The sequence below is a fragment of the Sitophilus oryzae genome, unplaced genomic scaffold, assembly GCF_002938485.1.
Source record: "Sitophilus oryzae breed Bouriz unplaced genomic scaffold, Soryzae_2.0 scaffold_1443_pilon_pilon, whole genome shotgun sequence".
Taxonomy (NCBI): domain Eukaryota; kingdom Metazoa; phylum Arthropoda; class Insecta; order Coleoptera; family Curculionidae; genus Sitophilus; species Sitophilus oryzae.
The window spans coordinates 2,834,533-2,849,970 of record NW_022146108.1 but is presented as its reverse complement, the minus strand read 5'-3'; the positions used below and the strand labels follow the sequence as shown (position 1 = coordinate 2,849,970).

General features: G+C 34.3%; 1 protein-coding gene across 2 annotated transcripts in view; it reads right to left on the bottom strand.

Moving 5' to 3' along the window:
- The window catches only part of LOC115877302 (discoidin domain-containing receptor 2-like), a 111,849-nt gene that overhangs the window by 75,105 nt on the left and 21,306 nt on the right, over positions 1 to 15,438 (bottom strand). For both annotated transcript variants that reach the window (XM_030893436.1, XM_030893437.1), the window contains exon 2: positions 12,943 to 12,976. The gene's annotated coding sequence lies outside the window, so the exon portion shown is untranslated. The remainder of the gene's footprint in view (positions 1 to 12,942; positions 12,977 to 15,438) is intronic.

Below are 15,438 nucleotides of genomic sequence, written 5' to 3'. Positions count from 1 at the left end.
ACTCTATCTAAGGGCTATTCGTTTCAGAAGTTTCCCATTTTAAAGGGAATCTTTTACCACATTCAATGCCATTATAGATCCTTCTCGTACAACATACTGCTGAATATTACGTGCTTTGTTTTTTTGACTTGGACAATATTTTTTCGGTAAAGTTTTTAAAGGTAGTACCAATACTTGATGACAGTGTCGTCAACATGTGTTGCTTTGGTGGAAGCCTAGCTTTTTTACATATTCTGCTTCCCCAAATATTTTGTGTTTAAGATAAACCATTAAGAGTCTATTACGCTGTACTGTTCGCATCGCTCTCAGGGGTCGGGCAAAGCGGGTGGCCGAAGAAAATATATATTATATTTAAGAAATCTGCCTAAGGCTTAGCTCGATCCTGTCATGTTAAGCCAAAATTCCAAACACACGTGCTTTGATTAAGGCTTGATTGAGATTTGCAGAGCTTCATCATTTGCCATAAAATAGGGAGCGATTTGTTAAAAAAACCATATAAATTATATATCACTGTAATCACAAAACTTCAATCTATTTCCTTATTGTAACGGAATTTTAAATTATGCCTTTATTTTCGAGAAAATTTACTCCAAACACAAGGAATATTTTGTTGATGTTTGACCATCAAAATCTTAAAAATAAAGAAGTTGTCTAAAAATATGCTACAATACGGATATAGTATAATCCTTTATCTTTAATTTCCTTCTTCATTTGTGTAAAAATACCTTGCCAGTTTTACATAAAACGTTAAATGCCGAACGCTTATTTTGCTACTTTTTCGGACTAGTGAAATGGGCTCTTAAGCATCATTTTAATCCTCATCTACTTTGAACATTTTTGAACTGGAGATAAATTTGCACGCTCCTTTCAACAGCTCTCTACAATCATCACGCTGCGACGTTACAGGCCGGCTGTAAACCAATCAATCGCGAAATAAGTAAAGTATTTTTATCGGCGAGTATAATTCAAGCGCGACATGCGCCCGGGATGACAAAAGCCAAGTAAATCACCTACTTAACTAGTCGTATATCAGTCGGCGGGGCGTCTAGATGGCACTAACGGCCTACTAAACAATTACGCCAGAAATTTACAGGACTGCAGTGTCGTGTCTCGTCCATTAATTTCTCGCGCCAATGATTTCCAGATGCTCCGGAACAGCGCCATCTTCGGCAACGGGATCGAGATTTCCAGACATTCCTCGGGTTCCATAGGGATGTTGATATTTCATAAAAATGTCGATGTTTCAAATCATCTAATACGTAAATTCTAAAGTAGAATAATTATTTCTTATTAATAAATAATGGAAGAATTATGGAAGAAACTCTTTGCCTATACAGGGTGTTTCAAAACAAATGCGAAAAACTTCAGGGGGTGATTCCTTGTTCAAAATAAAGGGTAGTTTGCTTCATAAACGTTGGGTCAAAAGTCAACCATTAGGGAGATATTGCGGTACAAAGATGGCGGAAAAATAATGTTTTTATTTTTTATCTTGAAAACGAAAAGAGATAGACTAATAAAATTTTATGGAAGCATTACTGTTATGAAACCACATTTTCTGGTAATTTTTTCACTTTTTTAAAATGAGTGGAAGGGGTTGAAATAAACTACCCCTATTGTTGTTAACGAAATTTAAAGAAAAATCTTATCAAACACATGCAAAAAAATTAATTTGGATAGTTTAGTTTGTTTAGAAACTTTTTTATCTCTTGTATTTTTTTGATAAAACTCACCGATTTGAAATTAAAAAATAAAATGTAAAGCATTACATGTCAGGACAAAAAACATTTTCTGATAAAGAATCTAGTGGGCTGCTGTAATTTTTTTAGGAACAAATCTAGTCGGCCGCTGTTACTTTTTAGGATGTTCCTTATATTATTTTATTTGACATTACTCTACTGCAATACGTTATTATCTAGATGATTATTATTATCGTTATTATCACTAGATTCTTAATCTAAAAATGATTTTTGTCCTGACATGTAATGCTCTACATTTTATTTTTTAATTTCCAATCGGTGAGTTTTATCAAAAAAACACAAGAGGTAAAAAAGTTTCTAAACAAACTAAACTATCCAAATTAAAGCATTTGCATGTGTTTGATAAGATTTTTCTTTAAGTTTCGTTAACAAGAATGATAGGGGTAGTTTATTTCAACCCCTTCCACTCATTTTAAAAAAGTAAAAAAATTACCTGAAAGTAATATGCGATATCTCCCTAATGGTTGACTTTTGAGCCAACGTTTATAAAGCAAACTACCCTTTATTTTGAACAAGGAATCACCCCCTAAAGTTTTTCGCATTTGTTTTGAAACACCCTGTATATAAAACCTATGCATGCGAAACCTGGACACTTAAAACGGACATTATAAGAAAATTACAGGTCGCACGCGGGAAAAATAGACAAGGGCACAGGCATAAAAGGGCCTTAATCCAAAGATCTAATTTTAAAACCAAAAAGAAAATGCTAATGCTCAGCAGGAATAACATATGTATTACTACTATATGTTTTTTGTATCGATATATTTGATACATCCCTAGTTCCGCAGGGAGTGTACATGTTGCTCATCCTGCGTGTGTTGTGCGTCTGTTACATTTCTGTCGCGAGGGATGATGATGTTGCTGGAATGTTGTTTTTGTTTACAAACATCTGTCGGGCACGTGCCTATCCTTTGGATAAACCGCAGCGTTCTTTTGTTTTATATATTTCTGGAAATCTATCATTAAGAGGGAATACTTTAATCATCTCTTTTAATTTCTTTTTTATTTCTTCTTAGCGTTTAACTTCGAATTGCAGACAATTTGTAGGTTTTCTTATATATGTTTTTATAAAGGATTCATAGTAGAACACTCGTTAGAACTTATTTTAGATGCTGTCAACAAAGACAGGAGAACTGTTCAAACTGTAGTGGGTCTACTATTACTAACAGATGATTACTAACAGATGCTTAGTAGAGATTTAAGTCTGATCAGATTGATAGAAGAAGCCACGTGTAATATCCAGTCAATCAGAATAATAGTGTTCTTTGTACTAGGTGATGACAGTACAAGAGTCAGACACAGTACTAGACAGACTTTGTACTAGGTCATTGTCTATATGGAGGATTCAGTCTCCAAGTTGTTAGACTTTTGGAAAAGGATGGGACTGGAAAATGTAACCTGGAGATCAGAAGAGTATCTGAGTCGGTTTTACAGAGGTATATCATTCGTATCAAAGATTATAGCACGAATGGTTGTCGTTTCAGCACACTGAGTGATGAGGTGTTCTGGTGTTTCCTCACTTTCCCCACTGAATCTGTATTTGCCGTTCTTTCTTAAGTGTGATAAAATGAAGATTGCTCTTACTTAAATCAAGGAAAATATTTGATTGCTTAAATACTTGGCATCCCGAGTAGGGGGACTTTCTTCTCTTTACCTAATTGGTTCAGCTTCTCTACTACTTCTTTACTAATTGGTTCAGCTTCTTTCGATATTCTTTGACCAACTTTGATTGATGGTGACTGAGTTGGTCCCTTTTAATCGCTTGAATATCAAATAAGATGGCTATTTCTAGTTCCTGATAGTTCCTATCTAAAAGAAGTTGTATGTATCTTTCGATAGCGTATATTTCTGTCTGAAGAATGCTAGGGTAGGTGCCCATTGGTTCGAAGTATTTAGTTTTCGGCCCAAATACTCCTATCGCCGTTCCTGCTTTGGTTTGGAAGCATCAGTATACTATCTTATGTTATGGTTTTTTAAACAGCTGAGTAAATGTTTCTCCCTTCCAATTCTTTTTGTTGCTCAGTGCTACAGTGAGTTGTTCCTTAAAGTTATACATTCTTGATACACTGGGAGTCGGAGGAGTAGAATTTGGAGTAGAACAGGCAGATAGCCATCCAAAAAAATCTAATTTGGAGAAATGAAGGTGACAAATCTTGAAATTAGAATTTGTTTTATCGAGGTTGGCAACGTTTCTTAAAATATTCCAAAGCAACAAGCTTCTCGACGTTAATAAACCTCTGATTTACCGTCTGCGAAGTTTATTCCTGCTAGACGTCGCCCAGAAACAGGAACAAAACGACAGAGAGCGTGAAAAGAGTCGCCCCGGGCGGCAGGAAGAGGCCTCTTTAACGCCGCGGTGGGTCCCACCGACACACAGCGCAAAGCGCGTGCCTCCGAAGCCAACGAATGTGACTGAAATACGAACAAGAACCTTTGGAAAGTCGATGGATTTTTGGCCTGGGGGTGTCCACGAAAAATATGTGAGTCAGATCGGCAAAATTTCGAAGTAAGTGGTTTTTATTTCGGCGAAAAATGCCGCAATAAATGTCGAAGACTTTGGATTTATGGAATGGTTTAAGATTCAGTCGGCGTTTAAAAAGACGCCATCGTTTTTGGGTAATAATGGTTTATTTATTAAAGATTCTGCGGTTTCAATTGAGCGCGCCAAAAAAGAGGAACATTTCAAAATCAAAAAATCTGTATTTTTAATAAAAGATTCTGTCTCTCGTTTCTTCTATTTTGCAGATACAAAAAGAAAAATACAGGGTGGTCCGAACTGTATTTCGGAAACTTCGGCAGCATATTCTGCACATAACAATAAGTAAAAAACTTCGTATAAATGTATATATGTCCTAAAATGCTTAGTTTTGGAGATATAGGGTGTACCAAGAAGTTACATTTTTGTTTCGATTTTTTCCAAATAATTTCTGAAGTAATATTAATATTTAAATGAAAGTTTGTGTCTGGGAAATTTGATTTTGATGTCAATATGACTCCTACTTGGAGGTCACGCCACCTACATGTGTTTTAACTGTTTCGAAGAGTAATTGCGACGCCCTTTCTAATTTGAAGTTCAATAAAACACAAGTTTACTTAATGCAGAATGAGTTACATAGAGGCCACTAGCTTTTTAATTTTAACAACCGGGTGGTCGCGGTTCAAAGAGAAGAAGAAGATTATACTCTATGAACTTGGCATAAAAGATGTTACTATTAAGTAGACTTCAACACTAACCTCGAACTGTTGAGTGTAACTACCATGAACTTCAAATATACTATAATTACTTGAACTCAAGTGACTCTAACTTAACTATGAGACTAGACTCAAGGAATGAATGAAATGTATGAGAATTGAAATAAAATGTAAATGATTGAAATATATTAAATCAGAATTTAAATCAATAAAAACTAAATCTATGACGTCATCCCCCTTAACTTAAACTAAGTATGCTCTAAGGGCGGAATACAAATAGCAAACTAAATCTAACTAATATCTAAACGATCTTACTCTATAGTGTAATGTCTTGACAAGAACTTGAAAACTATTCGGAAGTTCCTCCGGCTGAGCTTCGGTGTATAGCAATGGGGTAGCTACAGCAGGGTACAGCAGCTCGGTGTACTGTCACAGTACTGTCACTGGAGCCCACGGATGTCAGCAGAGGTACAGATGCAAGGCAGGTGTAGGACTTCAAAAGGTGACATAAAAACTCTAAATAACATTGGTTGTCTTAGAAAAGAGCCTCACTTATAGAACAAGGACTAGCACAACGTGTAGGAGTTAATAAAGGTAATAAAGAAGGACTAATCAAATCTGAACTTTACCTCAACGAGGGTTTATGATGTCCAACGGGTAACTCTACACACGGGCAAGAGGAACGGATGAAATTCTAGACTGTTCTGTGCTGTACGGTCTGGATCGGTCTTCTTGCTCTACAATTACGAACAACCAAATAATACTTAAGTAAGATAACACTCAACTAATCTATCTACACCACGTGGGCGTGGAAAAGTCGAAAACTAAACAACAATATGAACAAAAATCAGTTGAGCATTGACTTAGAATAGGAAGAAGAATTATAGCATACCTTGGAACTATTCGGGGACTTCTTGGGCACGTGGAATCGGGATATCGGTCGGAAAAATTTGGCTATCTAATCCCTTACGGAAATTGTTCGGTGGTCCATGTAAATCCAACCACAAAATCCAACCACGTCTCTGACCAAATGTGTTTCGGAAGCCTTAATCCTTCTTTACGAAGACCTGCTATTCAACAACAGGGAATTCTTCACGAAACGGCAGCCAGTTCTTCACGACGATATTCTCGGTCGGGGAGTACACAAGAAGTGATGCAAGGATTCGATTTCCTTCACAAAATCAGATTTCAACCGGAAATCTCCCTCCAGGATATAGATAGAGAACTATATATCTTGACTAGTCCAACTCACAAAAAGGCATAAATAAAAAACGATGTTCTAGAATATTTTCCAACAGCCATATTTCATATCTGGTCAATGAACGAACTTAACTCAGAAATTCCACAATTAAAATGAACGAATTGCATACTGCGATCCACATCAAAAATAAACAATTTAACTACGAAATTTTTTTTTATCTGATAATTATAAAATTTCAATAACCAAAACAAAGGATAAATAAATCCAAAAACATCTGATTTGATCTGACAGTGACAAGTGACGAACAGGTGATGATCAAAGATATAGAGAGATGGACAAAAAGCCTACTACCGTTCTCAAGATATTTAGGAAGAAAACAGTCAATACATGTCATTATTGACAAAATTCTAAGCATGTGTTGACTACAACTTTTTATATTTTTAAATTAATCGTATTTTTTTTCGAAAAAATGATGGTAAAACAGTTTCTGTTGAACTTTTGGCACAAAAACATTTTAAATTTATAATTTCAGTCTAATAACTATTCAGCAAACATGGTTAATTAATGTCAATGATGACAGGTATTGATAATTTTGATTCCAAATATCTTGGGAATCATTACTCGTAGCGATTTTTACTAAGAGACCATTTTTACGCATAAATCGTCGTAAATCTATATTTTTTTACTTAATAGTTTTATACACCCGGACGAAAAGTTATTACTCTTCAAACGAGTTAAAAAATATGTAGGTGGCGCCCTCTACAAGTAAGAGCCATATTGACATCAAAATCAAATTTCTCATGTCAGAAAACTCCCAGACACCAATTTTCATCCAAATATTGACGGTACTTCAGAAATTATTTGGAAAAAAGAAAAAATATGCGAATCCCGACAGGGATATCAAATTAGGAATATAAAATTAATATTAATTATCCATAAATTTATAACAGCACGATACTAAATTCAAGATGTCGCATAATATACCATGTCTGACTCGTTACAACAAGTTTGAAAGAATAAAATTCATTTTATTTGTTACGATGTAAAACTTTTACGAGCCAAATACACCATCAGTGTTTTACTGTCTACATCATCAAACTGTTGAAACGACAAAAAACTTAAACAGCTTTTCTATTTTACTTAAAAAAAACAATCAAGATAAATTCAATATGAAAAGAAAAGCTTTTTTTTTGCTTTATTTAGAGATAACATATAATAAATTTGACGGAATCTTAAAGCTTGAAATACCGTATGATCGAATAAAAACGGCGTCAGCATTTTATATGTTAACTAGCGTGTACCCACGACTTCGTTCGCTTCGAATTAGTCATTTGTAATGGTGATGATAAAGCAAAGCAAGAATTTCCTTTAACATACAAACTGGATAAAATTTTCTCACAATTATGTCAGCATGAGAAAAAACAATATGGCGATATTATTATATAACTTGGTATTATTTGAGGGGTAGTTTCATCTTTTTTTGAGGGGTAGTTTCATCTCGTTGGAATTTGAGTTTCGAAAAATCCGTTTGCCAAAAATAAGCTTTTTACGTCAAGCAGTTTAAGCAGAATCGTGATTAATCAATTACCCAACTTTTTGGAGCTCCCTGTATGATTTTTTTAAAAATTCCAAAATATGTAAAAAACAAAATAAATTATGTGGATCCAAGCGTTTTCCCGAAAGACTAACCGTTTTTTAAATAACAAATATTGTAATATTTGATGGGCGTTTCCACCCTCTTGGAATTTGAGATTCGAGAAACCCCTCCTTATCGAACCTCCTTACACCCCACAGTCAATCCGTTTGCCAAAAATCAGCTTTAAACGTCAATCAGTTTATGCAGAATCGTGATTACTCAATGGTCATATTTTATGAAACACCCTGTATAAATTTTAAAAAATCTTAAAATATGTAAAACAACAAAATAAAATATACGTGTTTAAGAGTTTTTCCGAAACGCGAAACTCACCGGTTTTTAAATAACAAATATTCTAATATTTGAGGGGTGGTTTCACCCCCTTAGAATTCGAGTTTCGAAAAATCCCTTCTTATCGAACATTTACACCCTAAAGTCAATCCGTTTTCCAAAAATCAGCTTTTACGTCAAGCGCTTTAAGCAGGATCGTGATTAATCAATGACCAGATCTTTCGAAACACCCTGTATACATTTTTAAAAAATCTTAAAATTGAGCTTATTACGTTGAGTGGTTTGAGCAGGATCGTGATTAATCAGTGAGTCAGTCACAAGGATTTTATATGTTAGTATAGATTTATATTGGAAATGTCATCGATGGTTCATTTCATAGCCATCGCTGACGCCGTGTTTATTCGATCATACGGTATAATCACAACGGAAAGTGGTGAAATGTTGAAACGATGACAATTTAAACAATTTTTCTATATTCCTCCAAAGGAATAATAAAATAAAATCGATAGGAAAAGAAAGGCTTGTAAATAATGTCAACGTCCACGAACAAAATCTATTGTTTCCTCGAATTGTTTAGCACCTGGTGATGTGTCGTCCACTGTCCGCCATGCATTTTTCAGTATTCTATGAGGATGGTTTTTAATTTGGGCGATACCTGATGAATTATTTATCAGCTCATACCGTTCAGCTAGTTGCCTCGGTGAAGGAAACAAGCTTTTACATTTTTCTTTATTCTCTCCAATTTTCAGAATGAGATAATTGTGTTGAATTTAATAAGTACAAATAGAGGAAATCAGACGACGAATAGAGATGATAGGTGTTAAATAGTGGCTTTTAGACCACCATTCAAGACGCATTGATGTTATTTTGCTTTGTAAGTTTTGGTTATTGTGACAAAGAATGTTATTAAAGGTAAAGTAAATGTTTCTTTTGTAATTTAACTATTGTTAACTAAAGCATATATTTCATTTTTTTGTTGAAATATTCTGTTCTAAAGTTTTTTCTTATTTATTTGATCTAACAGTATAAAGGTATTATATATCATAGGTATATGTATTTAATAGATTCCATTGACGCTGTGAATCATTTTTAGTTTAAAGCAATCGTTTACTGTAATTCGTATCGATGTTTTTGGTTCAGTATGACTTTTTAAGACACAACTTATGATATCAGTACCACATTCTTGGTACTATTTCTGACAACATTTTTGACAGTACTCTGTACAACACTTTTTTGACAGTATGATAGTGTGACAATAAGGGCCTTGTTGCGTGCACTTATAATTGCTAAGCGTGCCTGGGCGAATATCTTAGCAATATCTAGTAAACAAGTCAGCAGTCAAAACCAATAAATGGTACAACTCATAGTCTAAAGATATTGGCACCAACCATATCAACTCTGCCTGAGTAGCCTCCTGCATCCCAACGACCTCAGTACCTGCAGGTGGGGACCTGCTAACTAACAAAACCTCTTCATTTATGAACGTATCAAACCTCAAACCTTGGTATAAAGACAGTATTTTTTTTATTATTATTTCTCTTTAATTAAAGTTCAGAAAATCATAATTGGATTCTCTAGAATAGTGATCAGGTTTTTTCTCCCGTGCTCTTTTACTTTTGAATTCCAGGCAGAGTACGGCACTCCTTTCATTTCATTTAATAAAATAAGTAGGGCTATTTACAAATTTGGCGTTTGATTTATATAACCTATCCTCCTCAAATTTCCCAAAATATTGCTTCTGTCAAGCGCATCCGAGGTAATCACGCAACAAGAAAATATTTTTAACATAACGTAGGTTCCTTTATTTCTTTTAAATTGTTTTTTTTTATACAGTTGGCCAAAATATTACCTTTTCAACTTTGTTGAACGAGCATAGGTTGTTATACTACAGACTGTTGACTCCTTTAAAAAGGTCTATATAAAGTGTGATTCAAATGTTTTAATATTTATTCCAGCCCAGCTCCTGTTAAAACTAAAATTGTTTCGAATATTGGACAAAATTTTAGTTTTATTGTTGTATTGTTAGAGTTGTATTGAAAAACAGTAATCTCTACTTTGAAAAATATGTTGATTTCGCAAGTAACAAAGTCAAAACTACTAAATTTTCAAGAAAAGCCAAAAAAATTGACGTCAAAGAGTTACAGTTCAGTAAAATCCTCTAACATGGTATTGCCAACAATTTCAATAATTTTTGATCACCCCGTATCCCGTATACTTTAAGCTAAATTTGTCTAATCTTTTTGTGTGTCCGCTAATGTCATCGGGCCAAAGTTCAGATTCAGTAATGGGACATTGACATTGCGAGCTCAAGGGTTACAAGATAGAAGAGAAGACGAACACGTCGACGACCGACTTTCCTGACAGGTTAATAGGCGCCCGGCCGTCTGAACCCGGCTTAAACCGTTGACGAAATTAATTAGGGCCCGCGCCCGCGTTCGGTTACGCTCGCGTGAAGCTGACTTAATTCCGTGTGATTTAGCAACACGCGCCCGCACTGCATAGGCCGATGTTCCTGCTGTATCTCGTTTCCCCTCACTATATTCTATGCTGAATATACACCTTCGATCATTATAATATGCTAGACACACGTTTTTCTTTATGGGTATCTTGCGACAGACGTCACGTGGATACCACAACTTCTAGATGTGGTGCTGGAGGAGGTTCTTCTTTTTCTTTTACTTATTTGAGATCTAGCTGATCTGTTAGTTTTAAGGTTGCCTCTGTAGGAGTTCTTGAGTTCTTTTTCATCTTTTTGGAGGTCTTCCCGGCTGTCTCTTACCCATGGGTTTTCCTTCAAGAGCTATGCGTGGTTGCCTGTTTTCCTCCATGCGTTTTACGTGTACGAACCATTGTCTTTTTCTTTGCCTACCCCATCTCACTACGCCGTGTATTCCACATTGTTGTCTGATATTTGTGTTTCTAATTCTGTATCTTCTAGTCTTCCCCATTATGGTTCTTAGGTTATTCATTTAAGTGACTTTTAACATGCTTTTGGTCTTGTTTTTTTCCTCTCGGATTTCTATGCCATATGTCATTATTGGCCTGATAAACAGGTCATATATAAATTTTAATTTTGCTGTCTGCAACATGAAGGGGTTTGTCCACACTATTTGCCTTAGACATCCTGACATGGCCGTTGCTCTGTTTATCTTTGTGGTGGTTGGATTTCAAAAAAATTGAAATCCAATCACCACAGAGACTTTGCAGCACTGTCTGTAAACAACGGTCAACAAGAGCGTGCATATGAGAGACTGGTAGGGCAAGAAAGACCTGGAGGATCCCGTCGCCGAAGTAGACACCAATCAGGTGGGTAGATATGGTTGAGCAACAGAATATGGTCCACAAGAAATTGAAGAGCAAGCAGGTTTTAGAGCTGATCGATCGTGCATAGATCATATATTTAGTCTAATCCAACTTAATGAAAAGAAGGTGGCAAGGAATAGAGAGGCTCATCTGCTTTTTGTTGACCTTTCAAAAGCAAATGATGCAGTGCCAATCCAAAAGCTGTGGGAAGTGCTGGAGAACTCATTAATTAACAATACAGCGATCAAAGCCATCAAACAGCTATACCACCAAGCATTTTCCAGAATAAAAATTGGCAGTAACATATCAGAAACCTTTTATGTGATCAAAGGCCTTCGTCAGGGATGTTGTCTATCGCCAGCTCTCTTTAAAATCTACCTCAATGAAGCCTTAAAGAAATGGAGAAGATCCTGCAGTGGAATGGAAATAGAATTAAAAAATGATACATACTTATATACTCTTCATTTTGCAGATGACCAGGTGGCAGTGGCACAAGATAGGGAAGACCTTGAATTTATGGCGAGGAAACTGATTCGAGTACGATTTCGAAACGATCCCGAAATGCTGGTTGGGACAAACTTTAAATGTTTTCGATCGTCAGTTGCGCCCTTCACAGATTATCTCAAAAAGCACGGAAAATTCTTTACTAAAAATGGCAGTAAGTTTTTAAAAGGACTCATACACAGTCAGTGCTTACGAATAAAATACATACCAACCTACAGAAAACCTATTAGAGGGTTCATATACGTATTTCAATACGTATTTTAATAAAAGAGTAATTGAATTAAATAAAAGTATTCTCTATCCTCAGACAATTACTCAAATTCCAGTAAAAAAATACTCCCACATCTCTTCCAAGTACCTTAACATTTAAAGAGACGTCTCCATGTAGTATACGCATGGTCTAAGATATAAACATGTTTTGAAAGAATTTTTGACGGAGCAGAAAATTAGAAGAAGCCCGAGACCGTGTCATGTGTTCCTGTGGATTTACTCGTAGATTTTCTTTTTGCTTAATACGTTTTTTATTATTTTGTGTTCGGGATTACGGTCGCCGACGGTTCGGGAGTTTACGAAGCAGAAACTTAAAAATGAGAAAATAATGTCGAGGAGATTATAAACGAATCTGCTGAGAATGAGCTTTAATTTTTCTTGCTCTACTTTGGTTTAGAATGGTTATTAGTAAATGTCAGTCATGGAATTGATGGTTTAGTTTCGGAATAGTTTATCATTAAAAAATAATTTTCAATGCAATTATCACTTTTAAAATAAAAAAAAAAACGTCCTCACTAAGTTTTAGGATCAAGAGAGCAGAGAGTGTCTTTGGCAGTAAAAATATTTGTAGAGTTTTTTTAATCGATTTTTCCTAAAATTTAACATTATTAAGTAAAACAAGTAATTTTGTGAATTCTCGAAGTAACAATTAAATCTTTTCTTTCAGTTTTACAAAATCGTTATACCTACATAAAACTCTTGTTATTTTGACATCATTTCAAGGACTAAATTTATTTTTAAATCATTTAGAACAACAATCAAAATTAAATATATTTTTATAAACCTACCTCAATTCATCTATGCATCACCAAGCCATACGAGCTGAAAACAAAGAAAAAATATTAAATTAATAATAACAAAATTACAATAAAGCTAAATTAGGTAAACAATTCAAATTTGTTGTAATAAATTGGGAATAATAATAAAGAGGAATACAAGTTTAAGAAGTCAGTGAAAACCGCATCTTGATATCTTTTTTCCATCCGAAGATATTAGCAAAAATATAATAAACACGAAAAAATTTGCCCTTAACAATCTTATTTTTATAACACGGTATCAGTAGCCCTCTAGATTATGCCCATTTTAACAAAAAAATAAGATAGAAACAGTTAGTTTATTTTAATATCAACGAAATACCACAATACCATAATATCAGATGTATTAATATCTAATAATTAAGATAGTAATAACAGTGAACAAGAAACGATGATTCAGTGAAGTCATGGTAGGCTTTGGAAAAAAGTTGCTTTTGACGTAATAGTATAAACGTCAAATTGTTATTAGATCAACATTTTGATAGTCTTTTATCTTTTGATTGCTTTTTCAAAATGCCAACAACTTCAACTACTTCAAATAATAAATGCGTTTTGAAAAAGGAATTAAAACATAAAAAACACTGCTAAGACTATCAAAATGATGATTTAATAACAATTTGACGTTTATACTATTACGTCAAAAGCAACTTTTTTCCAAAGCCTACCATGACTTCACTGAATCATCGTTTCTTGTTCACTGTTATTAATATCTTAATTATTAGATATGAATACATCTGGTATTATGGTGTTCTGGTATTTCGTCGATTTTAAAATAAACTAACTGTTTTTATCTTATTTTTTTGTTAAAATGGGTATAATCAAGAGGGCTACTGATACCATGTTGTAAAAATATAATATATATCTTCAGTTTGAAAGAAGATATCAAGATGCGGTTTTTAAGCTTTTACTACTCTTTACTATCAGCTAAAATCACATATACTATTGTATTTAATTTTTTTGAAAAAACGCGCTATGTTTGTTAAATTGTAAGAAAGCGCCCCCTAGCCGTTTACGTTTAAAACCTTATTATTATTATTTTTATGGTGTAATATAGAGTAAGAAACGCTCTTTTAAAAGAGCCCTCGTTTGTTGGATTCTGGTCATCCAGTCTGGAGTTATTAACATTTAAATAAAGATAGATTTAACCTTCCCCCACCACTTTATTTTACCAGATAGGGGAAAATGGTTCTAACAAAAAAAATCCAAAATTTACTGAAGATTATGAAGCTATTTTTTTCCGTAGGCTCTACGGCTAATACTTTCCGAGATACAGCCGAGAGCTATTCTTAGTGGGACACCCTGTACTAATGGAAGAAACTCCATCATATTCAAATAAATAATTTTAATATAAAAATAAATAATAATATAATATGGTGTTTAATATTGAAAAGTACTTCACTAATATAAACTGTTAAACTCGTTAGACAGCTCAAGTGAAGATTTGCAGGTCCAATATTAAAACAGATCAATAATAAATAAATAAATCTAATCAATATTTATATTTTTATAGCTTACAAAACATTCACGATTACTTGTTGTCATGTTTTCTTTAAATGTTCCTGACTTTAAGAAACAATGGCTGCATGATAAGTTTAAACGGTCCTAAAAACTAATTCTATTTAGTTTTTAGAAATTTATTTACCTTTACTGTCTAGCTCCATTGCTTTTGGATATAAATAAAAAATATTATTACAAATTTTACAAATTAAATGAGAATTCCACTCGAACTTCCAATATTTGCTTGATTTCTGTCACATAAATGTTATTGATTGACAAACAAAACCAGAAAAACCAGCCTTCTTGCGCTGATTAGTTTGGTGACAGTTATAACCGAATTTTTCAAGAACCGTGTTCCGTAATAAGAAAACTTTCAGGAAACCGATAGAAACGGAACCATAAGCAACGGAATACAGCCTAAATGTAAACAAAAATATAGAGAACAAATGACAACAACTGTCAAATCGCATGGTCTTAGTCATTGCAGACCTTTTTTCTTTTTTTTTCAAGATTTACAAAAAAAAACTTCAGTTAGGCGGTAGGTACACAGTTAAGCTAGAGCAGTATTATGTTTAAAGATTTGACTTCGTAATGACAAAATTTGAAGCTCCTTTACCCTCTTCTTCTTCTTCTTACGACGCCGTCTCCTTTCGAAGGTTGGCGATCCAAATAGCTAACGTCATTCTAGATACAGCCATACGAAATATGTCGATTGATGAGCAACCAAACCATCTACGAATGTCCTTTAGCCAGGAATTCTGGCGTCTGCCGATAGATCTTTTGCCCTGGACTTTGCCTTCAATTATTAATCTGAGAAGTTCATACTTTTTACCCCCTCATTATGTGGCCTATGTAGCGTGTTTTTCTTTCTTTGATGGTAAGCATGAGTTCTTTCTGTTTTCTCATTCGATTAAGAACCTCCACATTTGAAACTCTTTGGACCCATGATATTCTTAATATACGGCGGTAAAT